At 38.8% G+C, this 15,645-nt stretch overlaps 1 long non-coding RNA gene across 1 annotated transcript; it reads right to left on the bottom strand.

The window, feature by feature from the left end:
• Window positions 1-1,268: 1,268 nt before the first annotated feature.
• Window positions 1,269-14,171, bottom strand: LOC148151945 (uncharacterized). Its single transcript, XR_015759159.1, has 2 exons — window positions 14,095-14,171; window positions 1,269-2,782 (listed from the first exon to the last, which is right to left on the bottom strand). It is a non-coding gene; the product is annotated as an uncharacterized LOC148151945 (long non-coding RNA).
• Window positions 14,172-15,645: the final 1,474 nt, after the last annotated feature.

Genomic DNA, 15,645 nt, shown 5'->3' with positions numbered 1-15,645 from the left:
ATAAAATGAAATGTGAAATGTAATATAGTGAAAATCTCAGGATATGTCAAAATAATTATGAAAGTAGGCCATGTAGCAACACAGTAAGAATTCACAGGATGAGAGTATCACTGGCTGGGTCAGCATTTATTTCCCAGAAGGCAGTTAAGAAGCAGTCATGTTGCTGTGGAGTCAGATGTAGGCCAGACTAGGTAAGTATGACAATTTCCTTCCCTTAGTAAACAAGATGGGTTTTTTTTTCCCCGACAATGGTTTTGTTATCAGACCCTGAATTCTAGATTTTTATTGAATTCATATTCACTATCTGCCACAGCAGGATTTGGACCAAGGTCCCCAGAAAATTAGCTGAGTTTCCTGGATTAATAGTCTAGTGATAATACCACTAGGCCATTGCCTCCCTATATAAGACTTTTGCACCTCCTGCAACAGTATTCTTGTGTAATATACAAAATGTTTAGAGAACAAAAACTAATGAAAAAAAGCTACAAGAAAAGCAATCACAATTTCAACTATGTATTAGTTAGCATGCAAATATACCCACAGCTTTTTATTAAGAGAATTTGTGGGCTATTGTGAATTGTCAAAAAACTTTGATTTTTTCAATTGTTTATGAAAGTGGACAGAGGTACGTAATCCTCCGTTCTCTCAATCTCATTATTCTCTACGTCATACACAGTTCAAACTAACAATTTTCTTCCTTGATCTGATCCCCTCTAATTGACATTGGCGCTTGTTTTTAAACTAATTTTTGCCCTATTACCTCTTTCCTCACTCCACTCTCACACACCCTGCCACCAGTTTAGCCGCCACAGCCATGCCTGTATCCTATCTGCTAATGATATTCCAGAGGGTCAATTGTTACTGTTATCTGTCGGTAAGTTCTGCTCTTGAGACACTACTACTAATTCCCTCTGCTACTACTGGAGTTTCCTCTGATATTGCCGAAAATTAAATGTCTATCAAATTTATTTTAGAATTTACTTCAAGCAGATAAGCCACTTTTGATTTATGTAACATCTAATTACCATAGTTTTTTCCCTTAAGGAGGAGCCAAGAAGTGGGACAATGATAACTGACTTGTTATAGATTACGTGCATTCATAATACTGTAAGAGCTTTGAATACTGATCTTCAGATGGAATCATTTCGCATTGAGCCAAAACACCGACTCTGCACATTTCATGTGCATTCTTGATTTGTATATATATGTATAGGTGGTGAGGGGAAGATGAGCAAGGAAAGAAATAATTATACTCTCAACTCAAAAGGCACATTTTAACCACTTTAATTCCATGAAATTCAAATTAAAAATACAGAATGGCTGCCAAATGCAAAAATGAAATAGTGACTTTTGAGAAGATGTGTAGCTCAGGTTGAGGTTCTGGATGTATGTTTGCTCATTGAGCTGGAAGGTTCATTTTCACACATTTCGTCACCATACTAGGTAACATCTTCAGTGGTCCTCCAGATGAAGGACTGCTGATGATCCCTGCTGTCTATTTATATGTTTGTGTTTCTTTGGGTTGGTGATGTCATTTCCTGTGGTGATGTCATTTCCCGTTCTTTTTCTCAGGGGCTGGTAAATGGGGTCCAAGTCAATGTGTTTGTTGATAGAATTCTGGTTGGAATACAATGTTTCTAGGAATTCTCATGTGTGTCTCTGTTTGGCTTGTCCTTGGATGGATGTGATGCCCCAGTCGAAGTTGTGTCCTACCTATCTGTATGTAAGGATACTAGAGAGTGTGGGTCATGTTGTTTGTGGCTAGTTGATGTTCATGTGTCCTGGTGGCTAGTTTTCTGCCTGTTTGTCCAATGTACTGTTTGTTACAGTTCTTGCACGGTATTGTGTAAATGACATTAGTTTTGTTCGTTGTTGTATAGGGTCTTTCAAATTCATTAGCTGCTGTTTTAGTGTGTTGTTGGGTTTGTGGGCTACCATGATTCCAAGGGGTTTGAGTAGTCTGGCAGTCATTTCCGAGATGAAGGTGAGAGTGGCTAGGGTTTCTGGATGCATTTTGTCAGCTTGTTTGGGTTTGTTGCTGAGAATTTGGGGCAGCATGGTGGCTCAATGGTTAGCACTGCTGCCTCACAGTGCCAGAGACTCAGGTTCGATTCTAGCCTTGAGCGACTGTGTGAAGTTTGCATATTCTACCCGTGTCTGCGTGGGTTTCCTCTGGGTGCTCCAGTTTCCACCCACAAACCACAGATTTGCAGGTCAGGTGAATTGGTCATTCTAAATTGCCCATAGTGTTAAGTGCATTAGTCAGAGGGAAATGGGTCTGGGTGGGTTACCCTTCGGAGGATCGATGTGGATTTGTTGGGCCAAAGGGCCTGTCTCCACACTGTAGGGAATCTAATCTAAATCGGTGGACGGTATTCATTGGGTACCCATTCTTTTTGAACACACTGTATAGTTAATTTTCCTCTGCTCTGCGTAGTTTTCTGTGCTGCCAAGTGTGGTGGCTTGTTGAAATCATGTTCTGATGCAGCTTGATTTGTGGATGTTGGGATGATTGCTTCTGTAGTTCAATATTTGGTCTGTAGGTGTTGTTTTCCTGTAGATGCTGGCTGTTCACTCTAGTGCGACATCCAGGAATGGCAGTTTGTTGTTGTTTTCCTCCTCTTTAGCGAATTTTATGCCAGTAAGGGTGTTATTGATGGTCTTGAAGGTTTCCTCTAATTTGTTTTGTTCAGTAATGAAAAAGCTGGCATCCACGTAGCGGACCCAAAGTTTGGGTTGGATGGTTGGCAGAGCTGTCAGCTTCACTTCATTCATCAGGAAACTTTAGGAAACAGTAATGCAGAACAGAATTAATAATCACATTGCAAGTAGTAAACAAACTTGGATTCTTAAGAGTGATCTTTAGCTAACTTTCTGAACCTTTTTGAAAAGATAGCAGAAAAGCTTAATGAAGGCAGTGTTACTGATGTAGTGTATGCAACAGATGTCTGAGATAAATGGACAGTAGCAACAGAAATATAAAATTGCTTGAGTGCCAGAAATAATATGTAATTGCTCATGAATTTTTTGACCGTAACACTGTGGGCTCATTTTATTTTGTCTAAGTGTCATTTCCATCACATTCATTGGAATTTTTTTTAAGGCCTAATGATACCTCTCACTGTGCCTAACCAAAATCACCTCATCAACATCCTATCCCGCCACTCAAGTCCCCTATTGCTGATTCCTGCACCGTCTTGTCATGTGCTATTCACAGGACAACCGGCCGTCCACCAGATATCTGCAAAGTGACCAATATCCTGGGCACATCTGGATAAGTGTTAGCAATCCAGCAATGCTCCTCACCAGCAATGTAATGGCACAACAGCCACAAAATCACGATGTTTATGGCACGTAGCCAGAATGACTGACTCTCTGTTACACGTACAGCACCATTCTCCCACCCAGTCATTGTTTAACCACCGGGCTATCCAGTTTACCTGTCCTTAACTCTCAATTAAACAGCTCCTTTAGCTCACTGCTACTCTGTTCCCAAATTTGTGTAATAGCCCACAGCTTGTGATTGTCCAGGAGGGGAACATTACATGCAGGCAAGGAATCAAAAAAATTACAAATATGATCTTATATTTACAGCCAGCAAAAAAACCCAAACAAAATGAATAGAGGCTGCAGTTCATCCCCAAAATATAAACCGATTGCTGGCATGTTGAGCCATGTCTATTTTATATTCCATGATGCTGTGCTGCATTCAACTCCCACGGACCACAACTGGGTGTCAGTCAGGTCCTGTCTGGTTTCTAGCTTCTGATGCAGCTGAATTCTGTCATGCACAATGAGACCGTCCTCCTCTCCAATATCCCTGCCCCCCTTCTGCTCCCCAGAAGAAGACTTCTCCCTTTCCCTCAGCATCCTGCACATCAGCTGGTTGCCTACTCCAATTGTACAGAGCACTGTATGCCAGGATAATATGGTTCTCTATGTCTGGATGATACTGGAGCCCTCCCGCTGTAGGTATTAGATTGATATCTCAGTGTGCCATACAGCATAATGTTCCTCCCCTCCACCCCCAGCTAGTTCCTGACTGGCAAACATGACACGAAGCCCGTCTGTGTATCTGTGCAAAAGAGCACATCAAAACAACAGTATTGATAGCCTTTGGACTTTGGCTGAAATGTCAATATATGAAAAGGAAAGGTGTAGGTGCACATGGATAGGTGCTAAGTGAACAAGTCCAAAGAAAGGCAACCAAGCAGACATGAGATACAGCCTGTCCAATCTATGAGCCTGGGGCCTGTCCCTGAATGCAAAGTATCCTTGCAGCAATCTTTCAATGCCAGTTGCTGTTACACACTGAAATTCAGTCTGTGTTTCCTAAGCATCTTGCAAGTCAATCAGAGAGGTACCATGAGGATCCTGAGAGATTAGCAAATATCAGAAGTCAGTGTCAATAGATGTGGGAGTGCATGTGAGTGGTGCACATGCAGCAAGCCCTGAGATACTGTTTTGTGTTGAGCAACTTGGAGGCTCTAGTAGGCAATGGTGAGCTGAAATCACAAGGCCTGACTTCCATTTTGAGAATTCTTGGTGTCTAGTTTACTCGTGGTGGGTTGTAGGACATGAAGCTGCAAGTTAATGTGCTAAGATGTACAGGTAAAAAAGTAATTTACGAGGAGTAATTTGCATGAATAAGAGAATCTCTCCTTATCAACTAAAACTTGTTTGAAAGACGCAATGAGTTGTTCCTTATGTTGAGATTGGCCCCATTAGAGTGGTCATGTGCTTCTGCCACGTTTCTTGCCACAGCCTATGTCATTTAGGCCATTGTAAGAGTCTGCCACCTATTACCATAAAACATAGGAATAGAAATAGACCATTCAATACATTGAGTCTGGTCTGCCCATCAATATGATCATGGCTGATTTGATAATCCTTAACTCCACTTTCCTGCCTTTTCGCCATTACCCTTACTGATTAAATATTTGTCTATCTCAGCCTTGAATATACTTAATGACTCAGCCTTGACAGTCCTCTGAGGTAAAGAATTCTACAGATTCATCCCTCTGAAGGAAGTAAGTTCTCCTCATCTCTGTCTTAAATGGCAACCTCTTATTCTGAGATTATGTTCTCTGGTCTTAGGATGTTCCACAAAGGGAAACAAATTTCCCACATCTATCCTGTCAAGTCCCCTAAGAATTTTATGTACTTCATTAAGGTTACCTTTCATTCATCTAAACTCCAATTAATACAGGCCCAACCTGCTCAACTTCTCCCCATACCCCCTCCATACTGAAATCAACCTAGTGACCTTGCTCTGGACTGTTTCCAATGCCAATATATTTAACCTTAGATAAGGGGAGAAAAATTGTTTTTGGAATTAATGTTATGGTCTAACTAGATCCTTATCTTTGATTTAGTGAGTGGTGTGGGGTATGGTGGGGTATAGTGAGAGATGGATAGCCACCTCATGTGTCTTCTGGTTAAGTCTCTTTCTGAAGTTACCCTGACACACAACATCGCATGGATTCCTTGCAAGACTTTTTGAGATGGAACTGAATTTACATCTGCGGTCTGATTTTCTTTAATGCAGCAATCATCTTTTAAAAAAAACACTTTGGAATTAAAAGTTAAAAAAGACCACAGTACTTTGGGGTCCTGATCACTCACAAAAGTATTGGGAATAAAGAGCACAGATTTAAAGTAGCTAATCAATGGAACAGCAGTGATGCGAGGGGAATCTTTTCCATACAAGTGGTTAGGTTTGGAGTGCACTGCCCAAGAGTGTGGTGCAGCAGGGTGAATCCAACTTTCAAAGGGCATTAGTTATTTGAAAAGACACAGAGAAGGCAGGAGAATGATACTCGGTAAGACGATTATATGAAGAGGTAATGATGGGCTCAATGGCCTCCTTCTACAAATATTACAATTCTATGATTTTGTCTGTAATTCTATGATGACAAATATGAAGATAATACTTCACCAGTTAGTGGCAAATGTAGTGACAGATTTCTAAAATAACATTGTAATAATGCTTGTAATTCTATCATTTTTTTTATTGTAGCGGATGTCTCAAAATTCTCCGCAATTCTGTAGTGAATTAACTGTCAATATGAGATGATATTCTGTACCAATAACAACCCACAGTTAATAACTGATGAATAATTAGTTTTTTTTTGGAGCGGCAAAGGGAGACAAGTTGGCTGCAGCAGGTGTATTACTAACTTATCATCAAAGGCTGCTGCGTAATTTTAAAATGCAGCTGAATAGGCATGCAGGAGCAGAGGTTAACATCTCATTGATTGAATAAAATTTCCAGCATTTTACATTACCTCAGAATTGCACTGGAGAATGAAACTGATTAGTGCAAAGTCCGATAGAACCAAATGCATATTAATTAAGCACTAACTTATCAAAAGAATGAATATTTAATAAAATCAGCATCACAAGTTAAGACAATATGCAGTAAATTTAATTAATTTTTAAAATATTTATCACAATCTTGTTTACAATTACTTCTTATAGCTGTGAGTGATAAAATCTATTTACCTTAACTAATGGCTGAATTTAACGCAGGGAGACATCAGGCTTCATGATTTCTCACCCTGACTTTGTGAGACCACCTCCCTCTGGCCCAGGAAGCCACTGCCAAACCTGCTTAATCCATTTGATCAATGAACCATCACTAAATTTGATGGGCTCAGGACAAAAGATGGAAATTGGTTCATCACTGAACCTAATTCACAACTGACTGGCAGCAGCTGAGAATTCTGTCTTCATCCATTCTGTCTTCAGGGAGGTTTTGCTATTTTGTGCTCTGTGCAGTTGTGTGTCAGCACCACAGAATAAGAAGGATGTGAACACATTGGAAAGACAGTAGACATGACTTACAAGAATGGTTCCAGGGATGAAAAATTTCAGTTAGGAGGATAGATCAGAACTGTTCTCTCTGGAGAGATAAAGACTAAGAAAAGATCTGATAGAGGTTTCAAAATCATGAGCAGACTTGATAAATGAGATAGAGAGAAACCATTCCCACTCATAAAAAGATCAAGAACCAGAGGGCATAGATTTTAAGTGGTTAGCAAAAGGAGCAAATTTGATGCAAGTAAAAGACATTTCCACAGAGCAAGTAGTTAGGTATGGACTGCAATGACTGGAAGTGTGGTGGAGGCAGGTTCAATTACATAGAAACATCGAAAATAGGAGTGGACGTAGTCAATTCAGCCCTTCAAGCCTGTTCTGCCATTCATTATATGGCTGATCATCCAACTGTTCCTGTTGTTGCCCTATATTCTTTGATCCCATTAACCCAAATGCTATTTTCAACTCTTCTTGAAATCTGACCATATTTTGCCCTCAACAGCTTTCTGTGAGAGTGAACTCCATAGGCTCACCACTCCCTGGGCGAAAAGACATCTACTCATCTCAGTCCTCATAGCTTACTCCATATCCTTAGACTGTGATTCCTGGTTCTGGACTCCCTTGTCATCAATAAACCTTGCCTTTGCTTCTGACTGTCCTCAAAACCAGGAAACATACTTGACAATGAAGTGCATCATTATAAACTTCATGAGGATGAATAGACATTTGAAAACTTGGCAAGAAAGTGATAGCTTAAGTATAAAGAAGAAAGCTACAAAGTGATAAATTTTGGTTGGAAGAATATTGAAAAAAAGATTTACTGTTATATATTGTACTTTGTGACTTAAGGAACATGTTACAGTTAAATAATTATTTTTTGAAGTGTAGTGACTGTCTCATGTCGGAAATGATCCAGCCACAACAAATTCCCACAAATAGAAACCTGATAATGACCAGGCACTTTTATTGTCAAGGTTGATTGAGACCTAGATATTGGATGTGGAGTTAGAGAGAGCTAGGTGTGGCAAGGTGTGCTGGTGAAATATAGGCAATGCTGTGAGTTTTATCTCAGAAAATACGCCACTTGCCAAGGTCTTTCAATTTTATAGATAACTATAAGAAAGGGGTTTTGTTTTGTTGATTGTCAATAGTAGTATAGTACAATTGGGTGTCTGATAGTTCTAATCTCACCATTTTTCATCATTAGAAAAAAGGTCACTAAATTAAAACATTTAAATGATGGTAATGTCCTTATTTAGTAGAAAATGAAGTTTAGATTATTAGCAACAAACATATCACTATTTCAGTGATTTTTAGTGGCTGTCATTGAATTTGATATTTAATTGGCTGACTTAGCAGTTATTAGTTTATGTAAAAAGCATTCATTCCTGAAACAAAACCTGCAGTGGTTGTAGTTTAATGATACATTACTTTCTACCCATTAATGGTCATCATGAACATTTCAGGTTAATTTATGCTGAATTATGGAACAGAGAAGGGGAATAGAGTACATCTAATTCTTTAACCAGCTTTTAGTCCAGTTATAAAATATGCTGTCACATTAATTATGATAATAACAGAAATACTTGCTAGTACTTCAAAAACGTATCTTCATTTATAGAATTCTATGCAGAGAGAAACATGATTCTTGATATAACTGAATTTTGTGATCAATCAAATCCATTCTTAATTATATAATTGCAGCAAAAGTTTCAACAAAATATGTCCCCTTTATTTTAATATTTATGATGTTTGAAATTATATGCTTTGATTATGAAAATGTAAATGCTTCTATGCTTTCCTGTGGCCCCTCTGTCCACAATTTGTTAAAACATAATTTGTTTATTTAAAATGTGTCAGAAACTCCCAAAATGTAGAAATAAAGACGTTAATTATTTGTTTAGTAATATCTGAAATGTCTAAATTAAAGCCATTTGTTTTGAAAATTGTCTTTTGTAATGTTAAAAAAACTCTGAGCTATTTTTAATATTCCACTCTTGCAACATTCTGTATATTACCACATGATTATAAATAGATTTTTTTTAACATAAAAGCAAGCTAAAAGCACTTTTCATTAAACTTTTCCTTTAGTAGACAACTTAAGCTTTAAACTACAGAAGCAAACTCCTCCTTTCTCATTAAACAAAACTGGAAAAAATGCTGTCTCTAAGCAGACGTTCAATTTTCCTGGAATTAATCCAAAGTAATTCTCTGCTCCCAAGGAGCTATTATTTCTATTCTCTTCCTTTCTCAGCTTGGCAATTTTTAACCCCAAAAACTACCCTTCATAATGCATACTTATTTCAAGAGCTTCCTGTCTTTGGCTCAAACTGTGAGAATATTTGATTTTGTTTAAATCCCCATGAATTTTGGCTGTACGTTGAAAATGCAAGGTACTTATCTACCTGAATAGTGGACCTTAGAAATTTTCAACCTCAAACAGCTCTCTCCTGAAATTTGGCAGATGAAAGTATGTCTGTGAGTTTCTGGAATATCTTTGAAAACCTCTGGTCCAAAAGTCCATTTCAGTGGCAACTTGATTAACATATGCTTTACACCCAGATGGAAATGTTGATTGAGTATCTTTTAGAATTTAATTTTCTTTTGTATGGAATTGAATGGACATTTTAAAGCATAATTGACCTCTCAACACATTCCTGGGACTTGGAGGCTAACAGTTTATCCATTGGTAGCACAGATGTTATTGCCAATGTCCACAAATATTATGCTGAATGTTTGATTAAATATTGTAAAGATATGCGATTTCATTGGAATAATATGTTTTATGGTCTATATTGGATTATACAGTCAATTCTAACCTATGTTGGATTATGCAATCAATTATTGTCCAATTCTTTCACTTCTGGAACCTGGTTTGAATCCATTCTAGACATATGATGTGAATCATCATTACAGTCCTAAGTGAAATGACTTTAGAGAATCTCAGACCATATTAGGCACAAGTCCATTTTAGAAAGCTGTCTATAAATCTCTAAAATACGATCACATTGAGAGAAACAACTAAGGTATCTTACACAAGAAAAATAAACGTCTCAATTGTATTTTTGGAGTTGCTTTTTTTGAGATTTTAACATCAGAAAAACATAGCTTTTCTCTCCAATTGACTGTGCATCATTTGTACCAAATGACACTGAACCTGGTACAAAATTAGAATGATGCTATTCCTTAGTACATATACACCTCATCTTAGTAAATGAAGCTTCTGAAGGAAATAATACACACATTGAAAAATAAAAGTCTGAAATACATTAGCAAATTTTGTTATTCATCCATTCAAGTTAATAATGTGCAGTAAATATACTTTGCATTGATCTTGTTGTGGCTGCACAATACACCAAACTCCTCAGCTTTTAATGTCTTTCCAGTCCAGACAAAAATTCACCTCCTTTCAGTTGAAAGCAAAATGGAGAAAAACAAACTCAGTTTAGAGAGACTAAAGGGCAGTTGCTATTCTCTATACTCTAAGCATTGTGCCATGTTGTAGATCAATCATATATAAACTGCAAGAAACAATTTCAACAATGTCAGAAGCTCAAGATTGCAGATGCTGGAAATCTGAAATAAAGCCAGAAAGTAGATCAGATACTATCAATTTCTTTCATATTTCTGTTTTGTTGTTGTAACTGTTTTGCCACATTTTGCTGTGTGTTCTAACTTTTCCATTTGTCTCGACCTGTAATTTTTTTTTGAATACTTTATTTCATTTGTGTCCTATATCTTTTATAATTCCTGGCAGCATTTTCCTTGGCAAGTGGATCTCTTGTCCAAAGTAATATAAATTGCTCCTGTATCATATTAAATTCTTTTTGAACATCTCCTCTTCCAATCACTTATTGAATATTCTGGTAAGTTCTGTTTCAGGAAGGCAATTAGAGATAGTTAGAACTGGAACTGCTCTTTACACACTTTTATATTCATTTCCAGACCTATATATATATCAAGTAAAACTGAAACCAACACAAAAAAAACACAGTTCTAGTCTGTGTCTAATTAGAGACCTTGGAGTGCAGGTTCATCGCTCCTTGAAAGTGGAGTCGCAGATAGATAGGATAGTGAAGAAGGTGTTTGGTATGCTTTCCTTTATTGGTCAGAGTATTGAGTACAGGAGTTGAGAGGTCATGTCGTGGCTGTATAGGACCTTGGTTAAGCCACTGTTGGAATATTGTGTGCAATTCTGGTCTTCTTCCTATTGGAAAGATATTGTGAAACTTGAAAGGGTTCAGAAAAGATTTACAAGGATGTTGCCAGGGTTGGAGGAGTTGAGCTTTAGGGAGAAGCTGAACAGGCTGGGGCTGTTTTCCCTGGAGTGTCGGAGGCTGAGGGGTCACCTTATAGAGGTTTACAAAATTATGAGGGGCATGGATAGGGTAAATAGGCAAAGCCTTTTCCCTGGGGTCGGGGAGTCCAGAACTAGAGGGCATAGGTTTAGGATGAAAGGGGAAAGATATAAAAGAGACCTAAGGGGCAATTTTTTCACACAGAGGGTGGTATGTGTATGGAATGAGCTGCCAGAGGAAGTGGTGGAGGCTGGTACAATTGCAGCATTTAAGAGGCATTTGGATGGGTAATTGAATAGGAAGGGTTTGGAGGGATATGGGCCGGGTGCTGGCAGGTGGGACTAGATTGGGTTGGGATATCTGGTCAGCATTGACGGGTTGGACTGAAGGGTCTGTTTCCATGCTGTATATCTCAATGACTCTATGACTCTATATCAGGTAGCATGGGCAGCACAGTGGCTCAATGTTTAGCACTGTTGCCTCACAGCTGCAGGGACCTGGGTTTAATTCCAGCCTTGGCGAATGTCTGTGTGGAGTTTGCACATTCTCCCCGTGTCTGTGTGGGTTTCCTCCGGGTACTCTGGTTTCCTCCCACAGTCCAAAGATGTGCAGGTCAGGCGAATTGGCCATGCTAAATTCCCCATAGTGTTAGGTACATTAGTCAGGGGTATATATGGGGAATGGGTCTGGGTGGGTTATTCTTCAGAGGGTCAGTATGGACTTGTTGGGCTGAATGGCCTGTTTCCATACTGTAGGTAATCTAATCTAATCTCTCCTGTTGTATCTCAAAGAACCTGAATGATGCACCACTAAGTTATTGTAACAAAAAAATATTGATTTAATTTGATTTTGATTTATTACTGTCACATATACCGAGGTACAGTGAAAAGTTTTGTTTTGCATGCAATGCAAAACATACCTTACAAACTGCCTAAGGGTAATGGAACAGAGTGATGAATACAGCGTTACGGCTGCAGTGAAGGTGCACAAAGAGCAAGATCAACATTAAATTTCAAATTTGAGAGGTCCATTCAGAAGTCTAATAACAGCGAGGAAGAACCTGTTCTCAAATCTTTTGGTACAAGTGTTTATACTTTTGTATCTTCTGCCCAACAGAAGATGTTGGAAGAGATTATAACCAGGGTGGGAGGGGTCTTTGATTATATCAGTTGCTTTCCTGAGGCAGTGAGAAGTATAGATGGAGTCATTGGATGGAAGGTTAGCTTCTGAAGAAACAAAAGTCAAATTACAATACAATCCCATGACTAATGACAAAACCCAGTTCTTTGGGAGCCAACAATCATGGGAGGCTGCAAGTATATCAGCTGACACCACATATCCAGGGCAATCTTCCATGGACAAGGTACGTAAGAGAGCTGGTAGTGGAGTCAAATGACACGCCTCATCTGCCCGCTATTATTATTTGAGCTGTGGGCCAATTGCATCCATTAAGCAGACAATTAATAGCCACTCAGGGTCAACTCTCACTGATACTGGAATTTACCTGTATGCACAATTCCCATGGACTGTCCTTGGTCTACACTCCTGAACCACTTCTAATGACAGCCTTGAATGATGAAGGATCACACTTTTACTGATCATTTTGTAACTCCCCAAATGATTTAGCAATAATCACCAGATTGATTAGACGCAAGTTGGAGGAGTGCCCAAAGTTCACAGACCTTGATCACACCAAGTGAACAACTAACTGTTGCTATGCCTCTGAAGTGAGATCAGTACTCCCCTTCACTAAATGTGGCCATATCCCGAATTGACAATATTCCCCTTTGATTTGACTAAGGACTACTCACACTACACTTTTGCACATGTCTTTTCATTTGAAGCACATGCAGTATGTTTGCCATAAGCTGCTGATACATGCTGCACAAGTGACATGACAAAACAAAATGCCTTGCAGCAAGATTGCCTTGATTGATGTCTTGTTGGCAAATGTGGAAAGCTGCCTGGCTTTCTGACTGCACTAAAACGTAAGTCAAGACATAACTGTTGTGATTTTGTAAATTATGAATGAACTGGCAATGTGCATAAAGGCCAGACAAAAATGCTATGACAGTCCAAGTAGGTACAAAGTGAGTGAGCACCAAGAATGCAAGCTAAGAGCCCTGAGAACCGTGTTGTGCCATCACATGTGATTGGTTGCTGTCTCTGCACAGGAAGTGGCCTGACAGTAACATTGCACTGTAATGTGAGCTCCAAACCTCAGTATTCATGCTGAATTGTAGAGTAGGTTTGTCTCAGATGTGCTGTGACAATGTCGCTAGGCTGGAGCTTTACCATTGCCAATGTCCATGGGCAGAGGTTGCTGGTGGTTGCTATCCACAAAGCATGCCCTAAGATGTTGGCAAATGCTGAACAATGGATGACCATGAGAAGATATTGGCCAAGTTGCAGCTGCCAGAAAACCTCTCTGTTTTGGCAGCATTTGGTTTCTCACCTGTACCTGAGAGAAAAGCAGCTTCATTTAAATGAGCCGGATTAAGTAACAATACGATGTTAATACATGCATTTATGGGAGCAGCGAAGAAGTGCTACTGTCTCTGAGTTAGTAATCCCCAGTTCTTAGGACATGGATTTGAATCTCATTATGTCAGAAGTTTCAATTCAATAAAAATCCGGAAATAAAATGCCAGTTTAACGGTAGCCATGAAACAGTTGTCGATAATGGACATCTAATAACTAATAACCTGCAATCTTCTTCCCGACCTCTCCGCCCCCACCCCAGTCTGACCTTTCACCCTCACCTTGACCTCTTTCCACCTATCACATTTCCGACGCCCCTCCCCCAAGTCCCTCCTCCCTACCTTTTATCTTAGCCTGCTGGACAAACTTTCCTCATTCCTGAAGAAGGGCTTATGCCCGAAACGTCGATTCTCCTGTTCCCTGGATGCTGCGCTTTTCCAGCAACACATTTCCAGATCTAATAACTAATGTCCATTAGTGAAGGAAATCTGCTCACCTCACTCAGTCTAGCCTACATGTGGCTCCATGTAGACTCACAGTATGAGGTTGATTTTGAACTGCCCTCTGAAACGATATAACAAGTTACTTAGTTCAAAAGCCAGCAATGCTGATGTCACATGAAGGAATTAAAAATAAGTAGGTGTTTATCATTCACTCACGAGATCTTATCTAGCCATTAACAGCTTATGCAGAAAATCAGACTTTTGTTTTGACGTCAAGAACCTAATATTTTTATTCTCACTATACTTTCTCAGCTGTCTCAGAACATTTAGGCCACAGAACATACTTTAACAAAAAGGAGTAAAAAGGGACCAGATATTCCTTATGTATACCAGCCAATTTTCCTTTCTACTGAAGATAAAACACAACAAAATTGGTTTGAAAAGCAGCACAGACACTCAACAATTCTGATGTAAATTAGAGGGAAGATGAATGCTGGTGGAAAATAAGAAGAGAACAGGAAAGAATTGAAATAACAGAGACCCTGCAACTTCAGAGAGAAGCTGCATTTCCATGGCAGCTTGAAGTCAAACCTTGCATCAGGCTTTCTTGTTGCTGGTAACAAGCTCAGGAACATTGGAATATATAAGAAAGGAAAATGCCATTGTAATATATCTTGCCAGATCCAGTGTCCAGAAAACAATTTTGCAGAATATTCTCAACCCCCTTTATCAAAGATTAAACAAACTGCAAGGTTGAGAGAACTACACCTGAACTTACACAATGAACAATATTAATCAAGAATGTTCTCAGTTAGTCAAAAACACTTATAGTTTCTATCATCAGACACCAACAGGATTATATCTACTTCTTTAGGTTAATTGTGCCTCTAGAACAGGAAATGCATGCTTGCGGTTACCCATCGTAATATCTGCTGAATAGTGTCATTTCATGATACTTGTAGTGGGGAGACAATATCACAAATATAGTTTAGCTGTTAAGGTTACTAAATACTAAATGTTTATGCTTCAAGATCTTTCCAATTATTCATGGATAATTCAGCAGGAGGAAATTATTCCTTACATCTAAACTGTCAACAAGACTCTGCTAAACATACACCCTGTACACCACTCATGAACTCAAGCATCAAACAGCACAAATTTAAACAGAAAGATTGTTTAAATTGATAAATTCATAAGTACATAGATCATCATCAATTGTAGCCCTTCAAGCCTATTAAAATAGAAAGAGATATTACTCCATCAAAGCACAGTTCAAATGTAAGTCAGCATGAACATTTTCCATGTTAATGATCTATTATGCTGCAAACCCTATGTCCTTCAATTGTCCATCATTCAACAAGTCTAGATGGATGGCGCCTGAAGTATTCTATTTATCCTCTTTCATGTGACACCAGTCCTCAGTCCTATCAATATTGATTTTTACAATCTTCATGTTGAAGACTACTAGAACATAGCCTTAGATAAAGCTCAGTTTATCAGCGGGTTCTTTGATTGATGTTAAAATAAAATCAATTGGAAAGCTAGCTAGAAAAGCTACCTCATCTTGAAGCAAGGATTCTTGTGCCTACATGGTTTTGGAATTT

Source organism: Chiloscyllium plagiosum, unplaced genomic scaffold (genome assembly GCF_037043375.1).
Source record: "Chiloscyllium plagiosum isolate Xiang-an unplaced genomic scaffold, Cpla_swu_hap1 HiC_scaffold_2, whole genome shotgun sequence".
NCBI lineage: Eukaryota > Metazoa > Chordata > Chondrichthyes > Orectolobiformes > Hemiscylliidae > Chiloscyllium > Chiloscyllium plagiosum.
The sequence above is the reverse complement of the archived record's forward strand: the minus strand, read 5'-3'. Positions and strand labels throughout refer to the sequence as shown.